Here is an 18,100-nt window from a genome sequence, read left to right as displayed (position 1 = left end):
ACAGGCCTGAAACATTCACCTGGGAGACCCAGAGTGGCTGACTTCCCAGTATGGCCATTGTTGGGCGAGTCTCCTCCTTTCCTCCTGCCTCAATCTAGAATTGGCTGCAAATTACAAGAGGGAGTGCAATGTCCGTGTGTAGTGCCTACTACCAGCTACCTCTCTGTCTTCCTTATGTAAATTAGAATTTTCAAGGGGGGACCATTGGCAATCTGCTCCTCCCACATAACCAGGAAGCCCTGTTGAACATGTCTGCCTGTGTTGTTGCAGGGACAGTGCCTTCTCTGCCCAAAAGGTGGCAGGAGAGCCTCACAACAAATGATGGGATCAACTGCTTATTTCGAAACCCAGCAAGGCAGTTACTGTGATGGATTGCAAATGTAATGGAAGGTGTGCCTGCGGTGTCACTTTCAGAAATACATGGAATTGTGATTGAGGGCCCAGCCTGGTGGATTTCTCTTTATTTACTACAGGTTCCCGCAAATATTGTGGTGTGTGTGGGGAATGCACTGCAAAAATTAGGAAGACTTAAGGGTGTAAAAGGGACCTGTCAGAAGTGGGATTTGAACCCACGCCTCCATGAGGAGACCAGAAGGCTCAGCATCACTGAAGATCAAGCTCTCTTGAGTCTGGCGCCTTAGACCACTCGGCCATCCTGACGGCTCAGGGTGTGCTTAGTTCTGACTTTTCTGTCTGCACCTGCCAACGTTTCCACTTACAACGTTCACAGAAATGTCACAGGTGTAAAGGCCCCAACAATACAACATAGCTCACACAAAATAAAAATAGGCCCAAGAACAACCCCCAGATGATCGATGGAGATAACTTTGTTTCGTCTGCAAAGGTAAAAAAAAATTCTCGCGGCTCACCGTGTTCAAAGACCACCTCTTCTTAAACTTGCATTGAGATAATAAGGTTTTAGAGTGTGCACAAAAAAAGCATCCAATGCACAGTGTTTCTGCCCCGTCTCGAACCGGGGACCTTTCGCGTGTTAGGCGAACGTGATGACCACTACACTACAGAAACTACCTTGGTGCTTTCTACTGTTAGAGGAAAGTTTCTCTCAAGTCTTCACCCTACTTCTATTCTGCTGTATCAGCAGCGGCTCAGAATGTGCAGAACAAGTGTGAAAACCTCAGAGATATCATCCAACATGCTTGCAATTAGACGTATTCAAAACTCACTTGTGCAGGCATCGACAGGCAAATATCTGATGCCTAAATGCCAGCGAGTACAGCTTGGGAAAGCATCACCTGGGACACACTGAGACTAAGCAGGTAGGCAGATAAAGCATGGTGATCCATTTTTCTTCTGAGGTTAGAAATATGTTGTGCAACAATGCACCCAGTATAACGAGAAATAGTCAGGCATAGTGCTTTTTTAGTAGGGTTTGTATGTTTACCTCTAAAAAGGGCTCGTCCGGGATTTGAACCCGGGACCTCTCGCACCCTAAGCGAGAATCCTACCCCTAGACCAACGAGCCACGCAAGAGTCACCTCTGACACGGCTCCAGGGGTTAGTGGCAGCTAGCCAGTACATGCTGCTCTGTTCTGCAATATGATTGCTGTCTTTTCCATGACCGTCATCAAACAAGAAATTAAAAAGCCTCTGTCCTTCAGACAGTTTGTTTGCTTTAAGTGTCTGCTCGTGGTGAGGACAAGAGAAGCATTTCTTCTCTCATGCCTTGCTTTCATGAAGTAGGCCCACCCTACAGAGCAAAGTGCGAGCAAGCGAATGGCGCAAGCTATCGTCACTTCTCTTTTCGAGCTGTCACTGAGATCTCTGGAGCACACTACGTCAGGCTGGTGAGGAATAGACAGCCTCTATTATCTCAGCTTTTCTATAAAGTGAGCCAGTAAATGCAAACACTGTGAAAAACAGCAAGCTGCATTTCTGCCCGGTCTCGAACCAGGGACCTTTCGCGTGTAAGGCGAACGTGATAACCACTACACTACAGAAACAGACACTACCTCAGGAATCTTGTTGGCGTGTATTGGGTTGGAACGCACAGACTAAGGGCCAACGTCCTTGAAGCTCAAAGTTGGGCTCTCCTTACCCGGTCTCTCTTTCTTTGGAAGACAGGAATGAGGACCACTTTTTTCCCCAAGAGGCGATTTTGAAACCATATCCTGAAATGACACTAGAAAAACTCTTTGCATGTAATGTTCCTACACTGCTGGTCCAGCCCAGAAAAGCAGTTGCAAGGAAGTCCTGCACTCCTTTATCATGTCAAAAGTGGAAAATAGCGTGCAGGGTAAGGAACCTTCTCGACATACACAGCGTCTTATAGCATTGAAAAGAAGAAAGGCTCCTATATGACAAGCAGCCTGAAAACTTCCACAGGATGGGCTCGTCCGGGATTTGAACCCGGGACCTCTCGCACCCGAAGCGAGAATCATACCCCTAGACCAACGAGCCTGAGTGGCCAGGAGACATTTTGAACAATTACTGAAGCGTCTTTCAGAAAACAGCAGGGCTATTTGGCTCGTCTCCCTATAAGTGAGCCACACAAAGTCATGTTTTCTCTCAAGTTGTTGTTTTTTCACTCCAGCAAGGAAGGGGGCAGCCAATCTCCTATCGGCCAGTGAGCAGTAAAAAGGCACAGATGAGAACAGCAAGCACTTTCTGGCACTTGTACTCCTCTGCAAGTCCTGGACCCTTGCTCCATAGACTTCCACACCAGAAGCAATGAAGGGCCCACCATTTCTTGCGCCTGAGAAAGAGGTGTTTGATATTTGGATTCAAACGCGCCCGCTCAGCGCTCGATCAGGCTCGATCAGGCGAGATTTATATGAGTGGCTCACAGGCCTGAAACATTCACCTGGGAGACCCAGAGTGGCTGACTTCCCAGTATGGCCATTGTTGGGCGAGTCTCCTCCTTTCCTCCTGCCTCAATCTAGAATTGGCTGCAAATCACAAGAGGGAGTGCAATGTCCGTGTGTAGTGCCTACTACCAGCTACCTCTCTGTCTTCCTTATGTAAATTAGAATTTTCAAGGGGGGACCATTGGCAATCTGCTCCTCCCACATAACCAGGAAGCCCTGTTGAACATGTCTGCCTGTGTTGTTGCAGGGACAGTGCCTTCTCTGCCCAAAAGGTGGCAGGAGAGCCTCACAACAAATGATGGGATCAACTGCTTATTTCGAAACCCAGCAAGGCAGTTACTGTGATGGATTGCAAATGTAATGGAAGGTGTGCCTGCGGTGTCACTTTCAGAAATACATGGAATTGTGATTGAGGGCCCAGCCTGGTGGATTTCTCTTTATTTACTACAGGTTCCCGCAAATATTGTGGTGTGTGTGGGGAATGCACTGCAAAAATTAGGAAGACTTAAGGGTGTAAAAGGGACCTGTCAGAAGTGGGATTTGAACCCACGCCTCCATGAGGAGACCAGAAGGCTCAGCATCACTGAAGATCAAGCTCTCTTGAGTCTGGCGCCTTAGACCACTCGGCCATCCTGACGGCTCAGGGTGTGCTTAGTTCTGACTTTTCTGTCTGCACCTGCCAACGTTTCCACTTACAACGTTCACAGAAATGTCACAGGTGTAAAGGCCCCAACAATACAACATAGCTCACACAAAATAAAAATAGGCCCAAGAACAACCCCCAGATGATCGATGGAGATAACTTTGTTTCGTCTGCAAAGGTAAAAAAAAATTCTCGCGGCTCACCGTGTTCAAAGACCACCTCTTCTTAAACTTGCATTGAGATAATAAGGTTTTAGAGTGTGCACAAAAAAAGCATCCAATGCACAGTGTTTCTGCCCCGTCTCGAACCGGGGACCTTTCGCGTGTTAGGTGAACGTGATGACCACTACACTACAGAAACTACCTTGGTGCTTTCTACTGTTAGAGGAAAGTTTCTCTCAAGTCTTCACCCTACTTCTATTCTGCTGTATCAGCAGCGGCTCAGAATATGCAGAACAAGTGTGAAAACCTCAGAGATATCATCCAACATGCTTGCAATTAGACGTATTCAAAACTCACTTGTGCAGGCATCGACAGGCAAATATTTGATGCCTAAATGCCAGCGAGTACAGCTTGGGAAAGCATCACCTGGGACACACTGAGACTAAGCAGGTAGGCAGATAAAGCATGGTGATCCATTTTTCTTCTGAGGTTAGAAATATGTTGTGCAACAATGCACCCAGTATAACGAGAAATAGTCAGGCATAGTGCTTTTTTAGTAGGGTTTGTATGTTTACCTCTAAAAAGGGCTCGTCCGGGATTTGAACCCGGGACCTCTCGCACCCTAAGCGAGAATCATACCCCTAGACCAACGAGCCACGCAAGAGTCACCTCTGACACGGCTCCAGGGGTTAGTGGCAGCTAGCCAGTACATGCTGCTCTGTTCTGCAATATGATTGCTGTCTTTTCCATGACCGTCATCAAACAAGAAATTAAAAAGCCTCTGTCCTTCAGACAGTTTGTTTGCTTTAAGTGTCTGCTCGTGGTGAGGACAAGAGAAGCATTTCTTCTCTCATGCCTTGCTTTCATGAAGTAGGCCCACCCTACAGAGCAAAGTGCGAGCAAGCGAATGGCGCAAGCTATCGTCACTTCTCTTTTCGAGCTGTCACTGAGATCTCTGGAGCACACTACGTCAGGCTGGTGAGGAATAGACAGCCTCTATTATCTCAGCTTTTCTATAAAGTGAGCCAGTAAATGCAAACACTGTGAAAAACAGCAAGCTGCATTTCTGCCCGGTCTCGAACCAGGGACCTTTCGCGTGTAAGGCGAACGTGATAACCACTACACTACAGAAACAGACACTACCTCAGGAATCTTGTTGGCGTGTATTGGGTTGGAACGCACAGACTAAGGGCCAACGTCCTTGAAGCTCAAAGTTGGGCTCTCCTTACCCGGTCTCTCTTTCTTTGGAAGACAGGAATGAGGACCACTTTTTTCCCCAAGAGGCGATTTTGAAACCATATCCTGAAATGACACTAGAAAAACTCTTTGCATGTAATGTTCCTACACTGCTGGTCCAGCCCAGAAAAGCAGTTGCAAGGAAGTCCTGCACTCCTTTATCATGTCAAAAGTGGAAAATAGCGTGCAGGGTAAGGAACCTTCTCGACATACACAGCGTCTTATAGCATTGAAAAGAAGAAAGGCTCCTATATGACAAGCAGCCTGAAAACTTCCACAGGATGGGCTCGTCCGGGATTTGAACCCGGGACCTCTCGCACCCGAAGCGAGAATCATACCCCTAGACCAACGAGCCTGAGTGGCCAGGAGACATTTTGAACAATTACTGAAGCGTCTTTCAGAAAACAGCAGGGCTATTTGGCTCGTCTCCCTATAAGTGAGCCACACAAAGTCATGTTTTCTCTCAAGTTGTTGTTTTTTCACTCCAGCAAGGAAGGGGGCAGCCAATCTCCTATCGGCCAGTGAGCAGTAAAAAGGCACAGATGAGAACAGCAAGCACTTTCTGGCACTTGTACTCCTCTGCAAGTCCTGGACCCTTGCTCCATAGACTTCCACACCAGAAGCAATGAAGGGCCCACCATTTCTTGCGCCTGAGAAAGAGGTGTTTGATATTTGGATTCAAACGCGCTCGCTCAGCGCTCGATCAGGCTCGATCAGGCGAGATTTATATGAGTGGCTCACAGGCCTGAAACATTCACCTGGGAGACCCAGAGTGGCTGACTTCCCAGTATGGCCATTGTTGGGCGAGTCTCCTCCTTTCCTCCTGCCTCAATCTAGAATTGGCTGCAAATCACAAGAGGGAGTGCAATGTCCGTGTGTAGTGCCTACTACCAGCTACCTCTCTGTCTTCCTTATGTAAATTAGAATTTTCAAGGGGGGACCATTGGCAATCTGCTCCTCCCACATAACCAGGAAGCCCTGTTGAACATGTCTGCCTGTGTTGTTGCAGGGACAGTGCCTTCTCTGCCCAAAAGGTGGCAGGAGAGCCTCACAACAAATGATGGGATCAACTGCTTATTTCGAAACCCAGCAAGGCAGTTACTGTGATGGATTGCAAATGTAATGGAAGGTGTGCCTGCGGTGTCACTTTCAGAAATACATGGAATTGTGATTGAGGGCCCAGCCTGGTGGATTTCTCTTTATTTACTACAGGTTCCCGCAAATATTGTGGTGTGTGTGGGGAATGCACTGCAAAAATTAGGAAGACTTAAGGGTGTAAAAGGGACCTGTCAGAAGTGGGATTTGAACCCACGCCTCCATGAGGAGACCAGAAGGCTCAGCATCACTGAAGATCAAGCTCTCTTGAGTCTGGCGCCTTAGACCACTCGGCCATCCTGACGGCTCAGGGTGTGCTTAGTTCTGACTTTTCTGTCTGCACCTGCCAACGTTTCCACTTACAACGTTCACAGAAATGTCACAGGTGTAAAGGCCCCAACAATACAACATAGCTCACACAAAATAAAAATAGGCCCAAGAACAACCCCCAGATGATCGATGGAGATAACTTTGTTTCGTCTGCAAAGGTAAAAAAAAATTCTCGCGGCTCACCGTGTTCAAAGACCACCTCTTCTTAAACTTGCATTGAGATAATAAGGTTTTAGAGTGTGCACAAAAAAAGCATCCAATGCACAGTGTTTCTGCCCCGTCTCGAACCGGGGACCTTTCGCGTGTTAGGTGAACGTGATGACCACTACACTACAGAAACTACCTTGGTGCTTTCTACTGTTAGAGGAAAGTTTCTCTCAAGTCTTCACCCTACTTCTATTCTGCTGTATCAGCAGCGGCTCAGAATGTGCAGAACAAGTGTGAAAACCTCAGAGATATCATCCAACATGCTTGCAATTAGACGTATTCAAAACTCACTTGTGCAGGCATCGACAGGCAAATATCTGATGCCTAAATGCCAGCGAGTACAGCTTGGGAAAGCATCACCTGGGACACACTGAGACTAAGCAGGTAGGCAGATAAAGCATGGTGATCCATTTTTCTTCTGAGGTTAGAAATATGTTGTGCAACAATGCACCCAGTATAACGAGAAATAGTCAGGCATAGTGCTTTTTTAGTAGGGTTTGTATGTTTACCTCTAAAAAGGGCTCGTCCGGGATTTGAACCCGGGACCTCTCGCACCCTAAGCGAGAATCATACCCCTAGACCAACGAGCCACGCAAGAGTCACCTCTGACACGGCTCCAGGGGTTAGTGGCAGCTAGCCAGTACATGCTGCTCTGTTCTGCAATATGATTGCTGTCTTTTCCATGACCGTCATCAAACAAGAAATTAAAAAGCCTCTGTCCTTCAGACAGTTTGTTTGCTTTAAGTGTCTGCTCGTGGTGAGGACAAGAGAAGCATTTCTTCTCTCATGCCTTGCTTTCATGAAGTAGGCCCACCCTACAGAGCAAAGTGCGAGCAAGCGAATGGCGCAAGCTATCGTCACTTCTCTTTTCGAGCTGTCACTGAGATCTCTGGAGCACACTACGTCAGGCTGGTGAGGAATAGACAGCCTCTATTATCTCAGCTTTTCTATAAAGTGAGCCAGTAAATGCAAACACTGTGAAAAACAGCAAGCTGCATTTCTGCCCGGTCTCGAACCAGGGACCTTTCGCGTGTAAGGCGAACGTGATAACCACTACACTACAGAAACAGACACTACCTCAGGAATCTTGTTGGCGTGTATTGGGTTGGAACGCACAGACTAAGGGCCAACGTCCTTGAAGCTCAAAGTTGGGCTCTCCTTACCCGGTCTCTCTTTCTTTGGAAGACAGGAATGAGGACCACTTTTTTCCCCAAGAGGCGATTTTGAAACCATATCCTGAAATGACACTAGAAAAACTCTTTGCATGTAATGTTCCTACACTGCTGGTCCAGCCCAGAAAAGCAGTTGCAAGGAAGTCCTGCACTCCTTTATCATGTCAAAAGTGGAAAATAGCGTGCAGGGTAAGGAACCTTCTCGACATACACAGCGTCTTATAGCATTGAAAAGAAGAAAGGCTCCTATATGACAAGCAGCCTGAAAACTTCCACAGGATGGGCTCGTCCGGGATTTGAACCCGGGACCTCTCGCACCCGAAGCGAGAATCATACCCCTAGACCAACGAGCCTGAGTGGCCAGGAGACATTTTGAACAATTACTGAAGCGTCTTTCAGAAAACAGCAGGGCTATTTGGCTCGTCTCCCTATAAGTGAGCCACACAAAGTCATGTTTTCTCTCAAGTTGTTGTTTTTTCACTCCAGCAAGGAAGGGGGCAGCCAATCTCCTATCGGCCAGTGAGCAGTAAAAAGGCACAGATGAGAACAGCAAGCACTTTCTGGCACTTGTACTCCTCTGCAAGTCCTGGACCCTTGCTCCATAGACTTCCACACCAGAAGCAATGAAGGGCCCACCATTTCTTGCGCCTGAGAAAGAGGTGTTTGATATTTGGATTCAAACGCGCTCGCTCAGCGCTCGATCAGGCTCGATCAGGCGAGATTTATATGAGTGGCTCACAGGCCTGAAACATTCACCTGGGAGACCCAGAGTGGCTGACTTCCCAGTATGGCCATTGTTGGGCGAGTCTCCTCCTTTCCTCCTGCCTCAATCTAGAATTGGCTGCAAATCACAAGAGGGAGTGCAATGTCCGTGTGTAGTGCCTACTACCAGCTACCTCTCTGTCTTCCTTATGTAAATTAGAATTTTCAAGGGGGGACCATTGGCAATCTGCTCCTCCCACATAACCAGGAAGCCCTGTTGAACATGTCTGCCTGTGTTGTTGCAGGGACAGTGCCTTCTCTGCCCAAAAGGTGGCAGGAGAGCCTCACAACAAATGATGGGATCAACTGCTTATTTCGAAACCCAGCAAGGCAGTTACTGTGATGGATTGCAAATGTAATGGAAGGTGTGCCTGCGGTGTCACTTTCAGAAATACATGGAATTGTGATTGAGGGCCCAGCCTGGTGGATTTCTCTTTATTTACTACAGGTTCCCGCAAATATTGTGGTGTGTGTGGGGAATGCACTGCAAAAATTAGGAAGACTTAAGGGTGTAAAAGGGACCTGTCAGAAGTGGGATTTGAACCCACGCCTCCATGAGGAGACCAGAAGGCTCAGCATCACTGAAGATCAAGCTCTCTTGAGTCTGGCGCCTTAGACCACTCGGCCATCCTGACGGCTCAGGGTGTGCTTAGTTCTGACTTTTCTGTCTGCACCTGCCAACGTTTCCACTTACAACGTTCACAGAAATGTCACAGGTGTAAAGGCCCCAACAATACAACATAGCTCACACAAAATAAAAATAGGCCCAAGAACAACCCCCAGATGATCGATGGAGATAACTTTGTTTCGTCTGCAAAGGTAAAAAAAAATTCTCGCGGCTCACCGTGTTCAAAGACCACCTCTTCTTAAACTTGCATTGAGATAATAAGGTTTTAGAGTGTGCACAAAAAAAGCATCCAATGCACAGTGTTTCTGCCCCGTCTCGAACCGGGGACCTTTCGCGTGTTAGGTGAACGTGATGACCACTACACTACAGAAACTACCTTGGTGCTTTCTACTGTTAGAGGAAAGTTTCTCTCAAGTCTTCACCCTACTTCTATTCTGCTGTATCAGCAGCGGCTCAGAATATGCAGAACAAGTGTGAAAACCTCAGAGATATCATCCAACATGCTTGCAATTAGACGTATTCAAAACTCACTTGTGCAGGCATCGACAGGCAAATATTTGATGCCTAAATGCCAGCGAGTACAGCTTGGGAAAGCATCACCTGGGACACACTGAGACTAAGCAGGTAGGCAGATAAAGCATGGTGATCCATTTTTCTTCTGAGGTTAGAAATATGTTGTGCAACAATGCACCCAGTATAACGAGAAATAGTCAGGCATAGTGCTTTTTTAGTAGGGTTTGTATGTTTACCTCTAAAAAGGGCTCGTCCGGGATTTGAACCCGGGACCTCTCGCACCCTAAGCGAGAATCATACCCCTAGACCAACGAGCCACGCAAGAGTCACCTCTGACACGGCTCCAGGGGTTAGTGGCAGCTAGCCAGTACATGCTGCTCTGTTCTGCAATATGATTGCTGTCTTTTCCATGACCGTCATCAAACAAGAAATTAAAAAGCCTCTGTCCTTCAGACAGTTTGTTTGCTTTAAGTGTCTGCTCGTGGTGAGGACAAGAGAAGCATTTCTTCTCTCATGCCTTGCTTTCATGAAGTAGGCCCACCCTACAGAGCAAAGTGCGAGCAAGCGAATGGCGCAAGCTATCGTCACTTCTCTTTTCGAGCTGTCACTGAGATCTCTGGAGCACACTACGTCAGGCTGGTGAGGAATAGACAGCCTCTATTATCTCAGCTTTTCTATAAAGTGAGCCAGTAAATGCAAACACTGTGAAAAACAGCAAGCTGCATTTCTGCCCGGTCTCGAACCAGGGACCTTTCGCGTGTAAGGCAAACGTGATAACCACTACACTACAGAAACAGACACTACCTCAGGAATCTTGTTGGCGTGTATTGGGTTGGAACGCACAGACTAAGGGCCAACGTCCTTGAAGCTCAAAGTTGGGCTCTCCTTACCCGGTCTCTCTTTCTTTGGAAGACAGGAATGAGGACCACTTTTTTCCCCAAGAGGCGATTTTGAAACCATATCCTGAAATGACACTAGAAAAACTCTTTGCATGTAATGTTCCTACACTGCTGGTCCAGCCCAGAAAAGCAGTTGCAAGGAAGTCCTGCACTCCTTTATCATGTCAAAAGTGGAAAATAGCGTGCAGGGTAAGGAACCTTCTCGACATACACAGCGTCTTATAGCATTGAAAAGAAGAAAGGCTCCTATATGACAAGCAGCCTGAAAACTTCCACAGGATGGGCTCGTCCGGGATTTGAACCCGGGACCTCTCGCACCCGAAGCGAGAATCATACCCCTAGACCAACGAGCCTGAGTGGCCAGGAGACATTTTGAACAATTACTGAAGCGTCTTTCAGAAAACAGCAGGGCTATTTGGCTCGTCTCCCTATAAGTGAGCCACACAAAGTCATGTTTTCTCTCAAGTTGTTGTTTTTTCACTCCAGCAAGGAAGGGGGCAGCCAATCTCCTATCGGCCAGTGAGCAGTAAAAAGGCACAGATGAGAACAGCAAGCACTTTCTGGCACTTGTACTCCTCTGCAAGTCCTGGACCCTTGCTCCATAGACTTCCACACCAGAAGCAATGAAGGGCCCACCATTTCTTGCGCCTGAGAAAGAGGTGTTTGATATTTGGATTCAAACGCGCTCGCTCAGCGCTCGATCAGGCTCGATCAGGCGAGATTTATATGAGTGGCTCACAGGCCTGAAACATTCACCTGGGAGACCCAGAGTGGCTGACTTCCCAGTATGGCCATTGTTGGGCGAGTCTCCTCCTTTCCTCCTGCCTCAATCTAGAATTGGCTGCAAATCACAAGAGGGAGTGCAATGTCCGTGTGTAGTGCCTACTACCAGCTACCTCTCTGTCTTCCTTATGTAAATTAGAATTTTCAAGGGGGGACCATTGGCAATCTGCTCCTCCCACATAACCAGGAAGCCCTGTTGAACATGTCTGCCTGTGTTGTTGCAGGGACAGTGCCTTCTCTGCCCAAAAGGTGGCAGGAGAGCCTCACAACAAATGATGGGATCAACTGCTTATTTCGAAACCCAGCAAGGCAGTTACTGTGATGGATTGCAAATGTAATGGAAGGTGTGCCTGCGGTGTCACTTTCAGAAATACATGGAATTGTGATTGAGGGCCCAGCCTGGTGGATTTCTCTTTATTTACTACAGGTTCCCGCAAATATTGTGGTGTGTGTGGGGAATGCACTGCAAAAATTAGGAAGACTTAAGGGTGTAAAAGGGACCTGTCAGAAGTGGGATTTGAACCCACGCCTCCATGAGGAGACCAGAAGGCTCAGCATCACTGAAGATCAAGCTCTCTTGAGTCTGGCGCCTTAGACCACTCGGCCATCCTGACGGCTCAGGGTGTGCTTAGTTCTGACTTTTCTGTCTGCACCTGCCAACGTTTCCACTTACAACGTTCACAGAAATGTCACAGGTGTAAAGGCCCCAACAATACAACATAGCTCACACAAAATAAAAATAGGCCCAAGAACAACCCCCAGATGATCGATGGAGATAACTTTGTTTCGTCTGCAAAGGTAAAAAAAAATTCTCGCGGCTCACCGTGTTCAAAGACCACCTCTTCTTAAACTTGCATTGAGATAATAAGGTTTTAGAGTGTGCACAAAAAAAGCATCCAATGCACAGTGTTTCTGCCCCGTCTCGAACCGGGGACCTTTCGCGTGTTAGGCGAACGTGATGACCACTACACTACAGAAACTACCTTGGTGCTTTCTACTGTTAGAGGAAAGTTTCTCTCAAGTCTTCACCCTACTTCTATTCTGCTGTATCAGCAGCGGCTCAGAATGTGCAGAACAAGTGTGAAAACCTCAGAGATATCATCCAACATGCTTGCAATTAGACGTATTCAAAACTCACTTGTGCAGGCATCGACAGGCAAATATCTGATGCCTAAATGCCAGCGAGTACAGCTTGGGAAAGCATCACCTGGGACACACTGAGACTAAGCAGGTAGGCAGATAAAGCATGGTGATCCATTTTTCTTCTGAGGTTAGAAATATGTTGTGCAACAATGCACCCAGTATAACGAGAAATAGTCAGGCATAGTGCTTTTTTAGTAGGGTTTGTATGTTTACCTCTAAAAAGGGCTCGTCCGGGATTTGAACCCGGGACCTCTCGCACCCTAAGCGAGAATCCTACCCCTAGACCAACGAGCCACGCAAGAGTCACCTCTGACACGGCTCCAGGGGTTAGTGGCAGCTAGCCAGTACATGCTGCTCTGTTCTGCAATATGATTGCTGTCTTTTCCATGACCGTCATCAAACAAGAAATTAAAAAGCCTCTGTCCTTCAGACAGTTTGTTTGCTTTAAGTGTCTGCTCGTGGTGAGGACAAGAGAAGCATTTCTTCTCTCATGCCTTGCTTTCATGAAGTAGGCCCACCCTACAGAGCAAAGTGCGAGCAAGCGAATGGCGCAAGCTATCGTCACTTCTCTTTTCGAGCTGTCACTGAGATCTCTGGAGCACACTACGTCAGGCTGGTGAGGAATAGACAGCCTCTATTATCTCAGCTTTTCTATAAAGTGAGCCAGTAAATGCAAACACTGTGAAAAACAGCAAGCTGCATTTCTGCCCGGTCTCGAACCAGGGACCTTTCGCGTGTAAGGCAAACGTGATAACCACTACACTACAGAAACAGACACTACCTCAGGAATCTTGTTGGCGTGTATTGGGTTGGAACGCACAGACTAAGGGCCAACGTCCTTGAAGCTCAAAGTTGGGCTCTCCTTACCCGGTCTCTCTTTCTTTGGAAGACAGGAATGAGGACCACTTTTTTCCCCAAGAGGCGATTTTGAAACCATATCCTGAAATGACACTAGAAAAACTCTTTGCATGTAATGTTCCTACACTGCTGGTCCAGCCCAGAAAAGCAGTTGCAAGGAAGTCCTGCACTCCTTTATCATGTCAAAAGTGGAAAATAGCGTGCAGGGTAAGGAACCTTCTCGACATACACAGCGTCTTATAGCATTGAAAAGAAGAAAGGCTCCTATATGACAAGCAGCCTGAAAACTTCCACAGGATGGGCTCGTCCGGGATTTGAACCCGGGACCTCTCGCACCCGAAGCGAGAATCATACCCCTAGACCAACGAGCCTGAGTGGCCAGGAGACATTTTGAACAATTACTGAAGCGTCTTTCAGAAAACAGCAGGGCTATTTGGCTCGTCTCCCTATAAGTGAGCCACACAAAGTCATGTTTTCTCTCAAGTTGTTGTTTTTTCACTCCAGCAAGGAAGGGGGCAGCCAATCTCCTATCGGCCAGTGAGCAGTAAAAAGGCACAGATGAGAACAGCAAGCACTTTCTGGCACTTGTACTCCTCTGCAAGTCCTGGACCCTTGCTCCATAGACTTCCACACCAGAAGCAATGAAGGGCCCACCATTTCTTGCGCCTGAGAAAGAGGTGTTTGATATTTGGATTCAAACGCGCTCGCTCAGCGCTCGATCAGGCTCGATCAGGCGAGATTTATATGAGTGGCTCACAGGCCTGAAACATTCACCTGGGAGACCCAGAGTGGCTGACTTCCCAGTATGGCCATTGTTGGGCGAGTCTCCTCCTTTCCTCCTGCCTCAATCTAGAATTGGCTGCAAATCACAAGAGGGAGTGCAATGTCCGTGTGTAGTGCCTACTACCAGCTACCTCTCTGTCTTCCTTATGTAAATTAGAATTTTCAAGGGGGGACCATTGGCAATCTGCTCCTCCCACATAACCAGGAAGCCCTGTTGAACATGTCTGCCTGTGTTGTTGCAGGGACAGTGCCTTCTCTGCCCAAAAGGTGGCAGGAGAGCCTCACAACAAATGATGGGATCAACTGCTTATTTCGAAACCCAGCAAGGCAGTTACTGTGATGGATTGCAAATGTAATGGAAGGTGTGCCTGCGGTGTCACTTTCAGAAATACATGGAATTGTGATTGAGGGCCCAGCCTGGTGGATTTCTCTTTATTTACTACAGGTTCCCGCAAATATTGTGGTGTGTGTGGGGAATGCACTGCAAAAATTAGGAAGACTTAAGGGTGTAAAAGGGACCTGTCAGAAGTGGGATTTGAACCCACGCCTCCATGAGGAGACCAGAAGGCTCAGCATCACTGAAGATCAAGCTCTCTTGAGTCTGGCGCCTTAGACCACTCGGCCATCCTGACGGCTCAGGGTGTGCTTAGTTCTGACTTTTCTGTCTGCACCTGCCAACGTTTCCACTTACAACGTTCACAGAAATGTCACAGGTGTAAAGGCCCCAACAATACAACATAGCTCACACAAAATAAAAATAGGCCCAAGAACAACCCCCAGATGATCGATGGAGATAACTTTGTTTCGTCTGCAAAGGTAAAAAAAAATTCTCGCGGCTCACCGTGTTCAAAGACCACCTCTTCTTAAACTTGCATTGAGATAATAAGGTTTTAGAGTGTGCACAAAAAAAGCATCCAATGCACAGTGTTTCTGCCCCGTCTCGAACCGGGGACCTTTCGCGTGTTAGGCGAACGTGATGACCACTACACTACAGAAACTACCTTGGTGCTTTCTACTGTTAGAGGAAAGTTTCTCTCAAGTCTTCACCCTACTTCTATTCTGCTGTATCAGCAGCGGCTCAGAATGTGCAGAACAAGTGTGAAAACCTCAGAGATATCATCCAACATGCTTGCAATTAGACGTATTCAAAACTCACTTGTGCAGGCATCGACAGGCAAATATCTGATGCCTAAATGCCAGCGAGTACAGCTTGGGAAAGCATCACCTGGGACACACTGAGACTAAGCAGGTAGGCAGATAAAGCATGGTGATCTATTTTTCTTCTGAGGTTAGAAATATGTTGTGCAACAATGCACCCAGTATAACGAGAAATAGTCAGGCATAGTGCTTTTTTAGTAGGGTTTGTATGTTTACCTCTAAAAAGGGCTCGTCCGGGATTTGAACCCGGGACCTCTCGCACCCTAAGCGAGAATCCTACCCCTAGACCAACGAGCCACGCAAGAGTCACCTCTGACACGGCTCCAGGGGTTAGTGGCAGCTAGCCAGTACATGCTGCTCTGTTCTGCAATATGATTGCTGTCTTTTCCATGACCGTCATCAAACAAGAAATTAAAAAGCCTCTGTCCTTCAGACAGTTTGTTTGCTTTAAGTGTCTGCTCGTGGTGAGGACAAGAGAAGCATTTCTTCTCTCATGCCTTGCTTTCATGAAGTAGGCCCACCCTACAGAGCAAAGTGCGAGCAAGCGAATGGCGCAAGCTATCGTCACTTCTCTTTTCGAGCTGTCACTGAGATCTCTGGAGCACACTACGTCAGGCTGGTGAGGAATAGACAGCCTCTATTATCTCAGCTTTTCTATAAAGTGAGCCAGTAAATGCAAACACTGTGAAAAACAGCAAGCTGCATTTCTGCCCGGTCTCGAACCAGGGACCTTTCGCGTGTAAGGCGAACGTGATAACCACTACACTACAGAAACAGACACTACCTCAGGAATCTTGTTGGCGTGTATTGGGTTGGAACGCACAGACTAAGGGCCAACGTCCTTGAAGCTCAAAGTTGGGCTCTCCTTACCCGGTCTCTCTTTCTTTGGAAGACAGGAATGAGGACCACTTTTTTCCCCAAGAGGCGATTTTGAAACCATATCCTGAAATGACACTAGAAAAACTCTTTGCATGTAATGTTCCTACACTGCTGGTCCAGCCCAGAAAAGCAGTTGCAAGGAAGTCCTGCACTCCTTTATCATGTCAAAAGTGGAAAATAGCGTGCAGGGTAAGGAACCTTCTCGACATACACAGCGTCTTATAGCATTGAAAAGAAGAAAGGCTCCTATATGACAAGAAGCCTGAAAACTTCCACAGGATGGGCTCGTCCGGGATTTGAACCCGGGACCTCTCGCACCCGAAGCGAGAATCATACCCCTAGACCAACGAGCCTGAGTGGCCAGGAGACATTTTGAACAATTACTGAAGCGTCTTTCAGAAAACAGCAGGGCTATTTGGCTCGTCTCCCTATAAGTGAGCCACACAAAGTCATGTTTTCTCTCAAGTTGTTGTTTTTTCACTCCAGCAAGGAAGGGGGCAGCCAATCTCCTATCGGCCAGTGAGCAGTAAAAAGGCACAGATGAGAACAGCAAGCACTTTCTGGCACTTGTACTCCTCTGCAAGTCCTGGACCCTTGCTCCATAGACTTCCACACCAGAAGCAATGAAGGGCCCACCATTTCTTGCGCCTGAGAAAGAGGTGTTTGATATTTGGATTCAAACGCGCTCGCTCAGCGCTCGATCAGGCTCGATCAGGCGAGATTTATATGAGTGGCTCACAGGCCTGAAACATTCACCTGGGAGACCCAGAGTGGCTGACTTCCCAGTATGGCCATTGTTGGGCGAGTCTCCTCCTTTCCTCCTGCCTCAATCTAGAATTGGCTGCAAATCACAAGAGGGAGTGCAATGTCCGTGTGTAGTGCCTACTACCAGCTACCTCTCTGTCTTCCTTATGTAAATTAGAATTTTCAAGGGGGGACCATTGGCAATCTGCTCCTCCCACATAACCAGGAAGCCCTGTTGAACATGTCTGCCTGTGTTGTTGCAGGGACAGTGCCTTCTCTGCCCAAAAGGTGGCAGGAGAGCCTCACAACAAATGATGGGATCAACTGCTTATTTCGAAACCCAGCAAGGCAGTTACTGTGATGGATTGCAAATGTAATGGAAGGTGTGCCTGCGGTGTCACTTTCAGAAATACATGGAATTGTGATTGAGGGCCCAGCCTGGTGGATTTCTCTTTATTTACTACAGGTTCCCGCAAATATTGTGGTGTGTGTGGGGAATGCACTGCAAAAATTAGGAAGACTTAAGGGTGTAAAAGGGACCTGTCAGAAGTGGGATTTGAACCCACGCCTCCATGAGGAGACCAGAAGGCTCAGCATCACTGAAGATCAAGCTCTCTTGAGTCTGGCGCCTTAGACCACTCGGCCATCCTGACGGCTCAGGGTGTGCTTAGTTCTGACTTTTCTGTCTGCACCTGCCAACGTTTCCACTTACAACGTTCACAGAAATGTCACAGGTGTAAAGGCCCCAACAATACAACATAGCTCACACAAAATAAAAATAGGCCCAAGAACAACCCCCAGATGATCGATGGAGATAACTTTGTTTCGTCTGCAAAGGTAAAAAAAAATTCTCGCGGCTCACCGTGTTCAAAGACCACCTCTTCTTAAACTTGCATTGAGATAATAAGGTTTTAGAGTGTGCACAAAAAAAGCATCCAATGCACAGTGTTTCTGCCCCGTCTCGAACCGGGGACCTTTCGCGTGTTAGGTGAACGTGATGACCACTACACTACAGAAACTACCTTGGTGCTTTCTACTGTTAGAGGAAAGTTTCTCTCAAGTCTTCACCCTACTTCTATTCTGCTGTATCAGCAGCGGCTCAGAATGTGCAGAACAAGTGTGAAAACCTCAGAGATATCATCCAACATGCTTGCAATTAGACGTATTCAAAACTCACTTGTGCAGGCATCGACAGGCAAATATCTGATGCCTAAATGCCAGCGAGTACAGCTTGGGAAAGCATCACCTGGGACACACTGAGACTAAGCAGGTAGGCAGATA

General features: G+C 47.4%; 32 non-coding genes across 32 annotated transcripts; all 32 read right to left on the bottom strand.

Moving 5' to 3' along the window:
• Window positions 1-548: 548 nt before the first annotated feature.
• TRNAL-CAA (transfer RNA leucine (anticodon CAA)) lies at window positions 549-660 on the bottom strand. Its single transcript has 2 exons — window positions 623-660; window positions 549-594 (listed from the first exon to the last, which is right to left on the bottom strand). It is a non-coding gene; the product is annotated as a tRNA-Leu (tRNA).
• Window positions 661-953: 293 nt separating this feature from the next.
• Window positions 954-1,026, bottom strand: TRNAV-AAC (transfer RNA valine (anticodon AAC)). The gene has a single exon. It is a non-coding gene; the product is annotated as a tRNA-Val (tRNA).
• Window positions 1,027-1,411: 385 nt separating this feature from the next.
• Window positions 1,412-1,483, bottom strand: TRNAP-AGG (transfer RNA proline (anticodon AGG)). Its single transcript has one exon. It is a non-coding gene; the product is annotated as a tRNA-Pro (tRNA).
• Window positions 1,484-1,888: 405 nt separating this feature from the next.
• Window positions 1,889-1,961, bottom strand: TRNAV-UAC (transfer RNA valine (anticodon UAC)). The gene has a single exon. It is a non-coding gene; the product is annotated as a tRNA-Val (tRNA).
• A 385-nt stretch (window positions 1,962-2,346) lies between these two features.
• Window positions 2,347-2,418, bottom strand: TRNAP-CGG (transfer RNA proline (anticodon CGG)). The gene has a single exon. It is a non-coding gene; the product is annotated as a tRNA-Pro (tRNA).
• A 932-nt stretch (window positions 2,419-3,350) lies between these two features.
• TRNAL-CAA (transfer RNA leucine (anticodon CAA)) lies at window positions 3,351-3,462 on the bottom strand. The gene is made up of 2 exons: window positions 3,425-3,462; window positions 3,351-3,396 (listed from the first exon to the last, which is right to left on the bottom strand). It is a non-coding gene; the product is annotated as a tRNA-Leu (tRNA).
• A 293-nt stretch (window positions 3,463-3,755) lies between these two features.
• TRNAV-AAC (transfer RNA valine (anticodon AAC)) lies at window positions 3,756-3,828 on the bottom strand. Its single transcript has one exon. It is a non-coding gene; the product is annotated as a tRNA-Val (tRNA).
• Window positions 3,829-4,213: 385 nt separating this feature from the next.
• Window positions 4,214-4,285, bottom strand: TRNAP-AGG (transfer RNA proline (anticodon AGG)). The gene has a single exon. It is a non-coding gene; the product is annotated as a tRNA-Pro (tRNA).
• A 405-nt stretch (window positions 4,286-4,690) lies between these two features.
• On the bottom strand, window positions 4,691-4,763 carry TRNAV-UAC (transfer RNA valine (anticodon UAC)). Its single transcript has one exon. It is a non-coding gene; the product is annotated as a tRNA-Val (tRNA).
• A 385-nt stretch (window positions 4,764-5,148) lies between these two features.
• On the bottom strand, window positions 5,149-5,220 carry TRNAP-CGG (transfer RNA proline (anticodon CGG)). The gene has a single exon. It is a non-coding gene; the product is annotated as a tRNA-Pro (tRNA).
• A 932-nt stretch (window positions 5,221-6,152) lies between these two features.
• Window positions 6,153-6,264, bottom strand: TRNAL-CAA (transfer RNA leucine (anticodon CAA)). Its single transcript has 2 exons — window positions 6,227-6,264; window positions 6,153-6,198 (listed from the first exon to the last, which is right to left on the bottom strand). It is a non-coding gene; the product is annotated as a tRNA-Leu (tRNA).
• Window positions 6,265-6,557: 293 nt separating this feature from the next.
• TRNAV-AAC (transfer RNA valine (anticodon AAC)) lies at window positions 6,558-6,630 on the bottom strand. Its single transcript has one exon. It is a non-coding gene; the product is annotated as a tRNA-Val (tRNA).
• A 385-nt stretch (window positions 6,631-7,015) lies between these two features.
• On the bottom strand, window positions 7,016-7,087 carry TRNAP-AGG (transfer RNA proline (anticodon AGG)). The gene has a single exon. It is a non-coding gene; the product is annotated as a tRNA-Pro (tRNA).
• A 405-nt stretch (window positions 7,088-7,492) lies between these two features.
• Window positions 7,493-7,565, bottom strand: TRNAV-UAC (transfer RNA valine (anticodon UAC)). The gene has a single exon. It is a non-coding gene; the product is annotated as a tRNA-Val (tRNA).
• A 385-nt stretch (window positions 7,566-7,950) lies between these two features.
• TRNAP-CGG (transfer RNA proline (anticodon CGG)) lies at window positions 7,951-8,022 on the bottom strand. Its single transcript has one exon. It is a non-coding gene; the product is annotated as a tRNA-Pro (tRNA).
• A 932-nt stretch (window positions 8,023-8,954) lies between these two features.
• TRNAL-CAA (transfer RNA leucine (anticodon CAA)) lies at window positions 8,955-9,066 on the bottom strand. Its single transcript has 2 exons — window positions 9,029-9,066; window positions 8,955-9,000 (listed from the first exon to the last, which is right to left on the bottom strand). It is a non-coding gene; the product is annotated as a tRNA-Leu (tRNA).
• A 293-nt stretch (window positions 9,067-9,359) lies between these two features.
• TRNAV-AAC (transfer RNA valine (anticodon AAC)) lies at window positions 9,360-9,432 on the bottom strand. The gene has a single exon. It is a non-coding gene; the product is annotated as a tRNA-Val (tRNA).
• Window positions 9,433-9,817: 385 nt separating this feature from the next.
• On the bottom strand, window positions 9,818-9,889 carry TRNAP-AGG (transfer RNA proline (anticodon AGG)). Its single transcript has one exon. It is a non-coding gene; the product is annotated as a tRNA-Pro (tRNA).
• Window positions 9,890-10,294: 405 nt separating this feature from the next.
• On the bottom strand, window positions 10,295-10,367 carry TRNAV-UAC (transfer RNA valine (anticodon UAC)). The gene has a single exon. It is a non-coding gene; the product is annotated as a tRNA-Val (tRNA).
• A 385-nt stretch (window positions 10,368-10,752) lies between these two features.
• On the bottom strand, window positions 10,753-10,824 carry TRNAP-CGG (transfer RNA proline (anticodon CGG)). Its single transcript has one exon. It is a non-coding gene; the product is annotated as a tRNA-Pro (tRNA).
• Window positions 10,825-11,756: 932 nt separating this feature from the next.
• TRNAL-CAA (transfer RNA leucine (anticodon CAA)) lies at window positions 11,757-11,868 on the bottom strand. The gene is made up of 2 exons: window positions 11,831-11,868; window positions 11,757-11,802 (listed from the first exon to the last, which is right to left on the bottom strand). It is a non-coding gene; the product is annotated as a tRNA-Leu (tRNA).
• A 293-nt stretch (window positions 11,869-12,161) lies between these two features.
• TRNAV-AAC (transfer RNA valine (anticodon AAC)) lies at window positions 12,162-12,234 on the bottom strand. Its single transcript has one exon. It is a non-coding gene; the product is annotated as a tRNA-Val (tRNA).
• A 385-nt stretch (window positions 12,235-12,619) lies between these two features.
• On the bottom strand, window positions 12,620-12,691 carry TRNAP-AGG (transfer RNA proline (anticodon AGG)). Its single transcript has one exon. It is a non-coding gene; the product is annotated as a tRNA-Pro (tRNA).
• Window positions 12,692-13,096: 405 nt separating this feature from the next.
• On the bottom strand, window positions 13,097-13,169 carry TRNAV-UAC (transfer RNA valine (anticodon UAC)). The gene has a single exon. It is a non-coding gene; the product is annotated as a tRNA-Val (tRNA).
• A 385-nt stretch (window positions 13,170-13,554) lies between these two features.
• Window positions 13,555-13,626, bottom strand: TRNAP-CGG (transfer RNA proline (anticodon CGG)). Its single transcript has one exon. It is a non-coding gene; the product is annotated as a tRNA-Pro (tRNA).
• A 932-nt stretch (window positions 13,627-14,558) lies between these two features.
• TRNAL-CAA (transfer RNA leucine (anticodon CAA)) lies at window positions 14,559-14,670 on the bottom strand. Its single transcript has 2 exons — window positions 14,633-14,670; window positions 14,559-14,604 (listed from the first exon to the last, which is right to left on the bottom strand). It is a non-coding gene; the product is annotated as a tRNA-Leu (tRNA).
• Window positions 14,671-14,963: 293 nt separating this feature from the next.
• TRNAV-AAC (transfer RNA valine (anticodon AAC)) lies at window positions 14,964-15,036 on the bottom strand. Its single transcript has one exon. It is a non-coding gene; the product is annotated as a tRNA-Val (tRNA).
• Window positions 15,037-15,421: 385 nt separating this feature from the next.
• TRNAP-AGG (transfer RNA proline (anticodon AGG)) lies at window positions 15,422-15,493 on the bottom strand. The gene has a single exon. It is a non-coding gene; the product is annotated as a tRNA-Pro (tRNA).
• Window positions 15,494-15,898: 405 nt separating this feature from the next.
• TRNAV-UAC (transfer RNA valine (anticodon UAC)) lies at window positions 15,899-15,971 on the bottom strand. The gene has a single exon. It is a non-coding gene; the product is annotated as a tRNA-Val (tRNA).
• A 385-nt stretch (window positions 15,972-16,356) lies between these two features.
• Window positions 16,357-16,428, bottom strand: TRNAP-CGG (transfer RNA proline (anticodon CGG)). The gene has a single exon. It is a non-coding gene; the product is annotated as a tRNA-Pro (tRNA).
• Window positions 16,429-17,360: 932 nt separating this feature from the next.
• Window positions 17,361-17,472, bottom strand: TRNAL-CAA (transfer RNA leucine (anticodon CAA)). Its single transcript has 2 exons — window positions 17,435-17,472; window positions 17,361-17,406 (listed from the first exon to the last, which is right to left on the bottom strand). It is a non-coding gene; the product is annotated as a tRNA-Leu (tRNA).
• Window positions 17,473-17,765: 293 nt separating this feature from the next.
• Window positions 17,766-17,838, bottom strand: TRNAV-AAC (transfer RNA valine (anticodon AAC)). The gene has a single exon. It is a non-coding gene; the product is annotated as a tRNA-Val (tRNA).
• Window positions 17,839-18,100: the final 262 nt, after the last annotated feature.

Source organism: Lissotriton vulgaris, chromosome 10, assembly GCF_964263255.1.
Source record: "Lissotriton vulgaris chromosome 10, aLisVul1.2, whole genome shotgun sequence".
NCBI lineage: Eukaryota > Metazoa > Chordata > Amphibia > Caudata > Salamandridae > Lissotriton > Lissotriton vulgaris.
The sequence above is the reverse complement of the archived record's forward strand: the minus strand, read 5'-3'. Positions and strand labels throughout refer to the sequence as shown.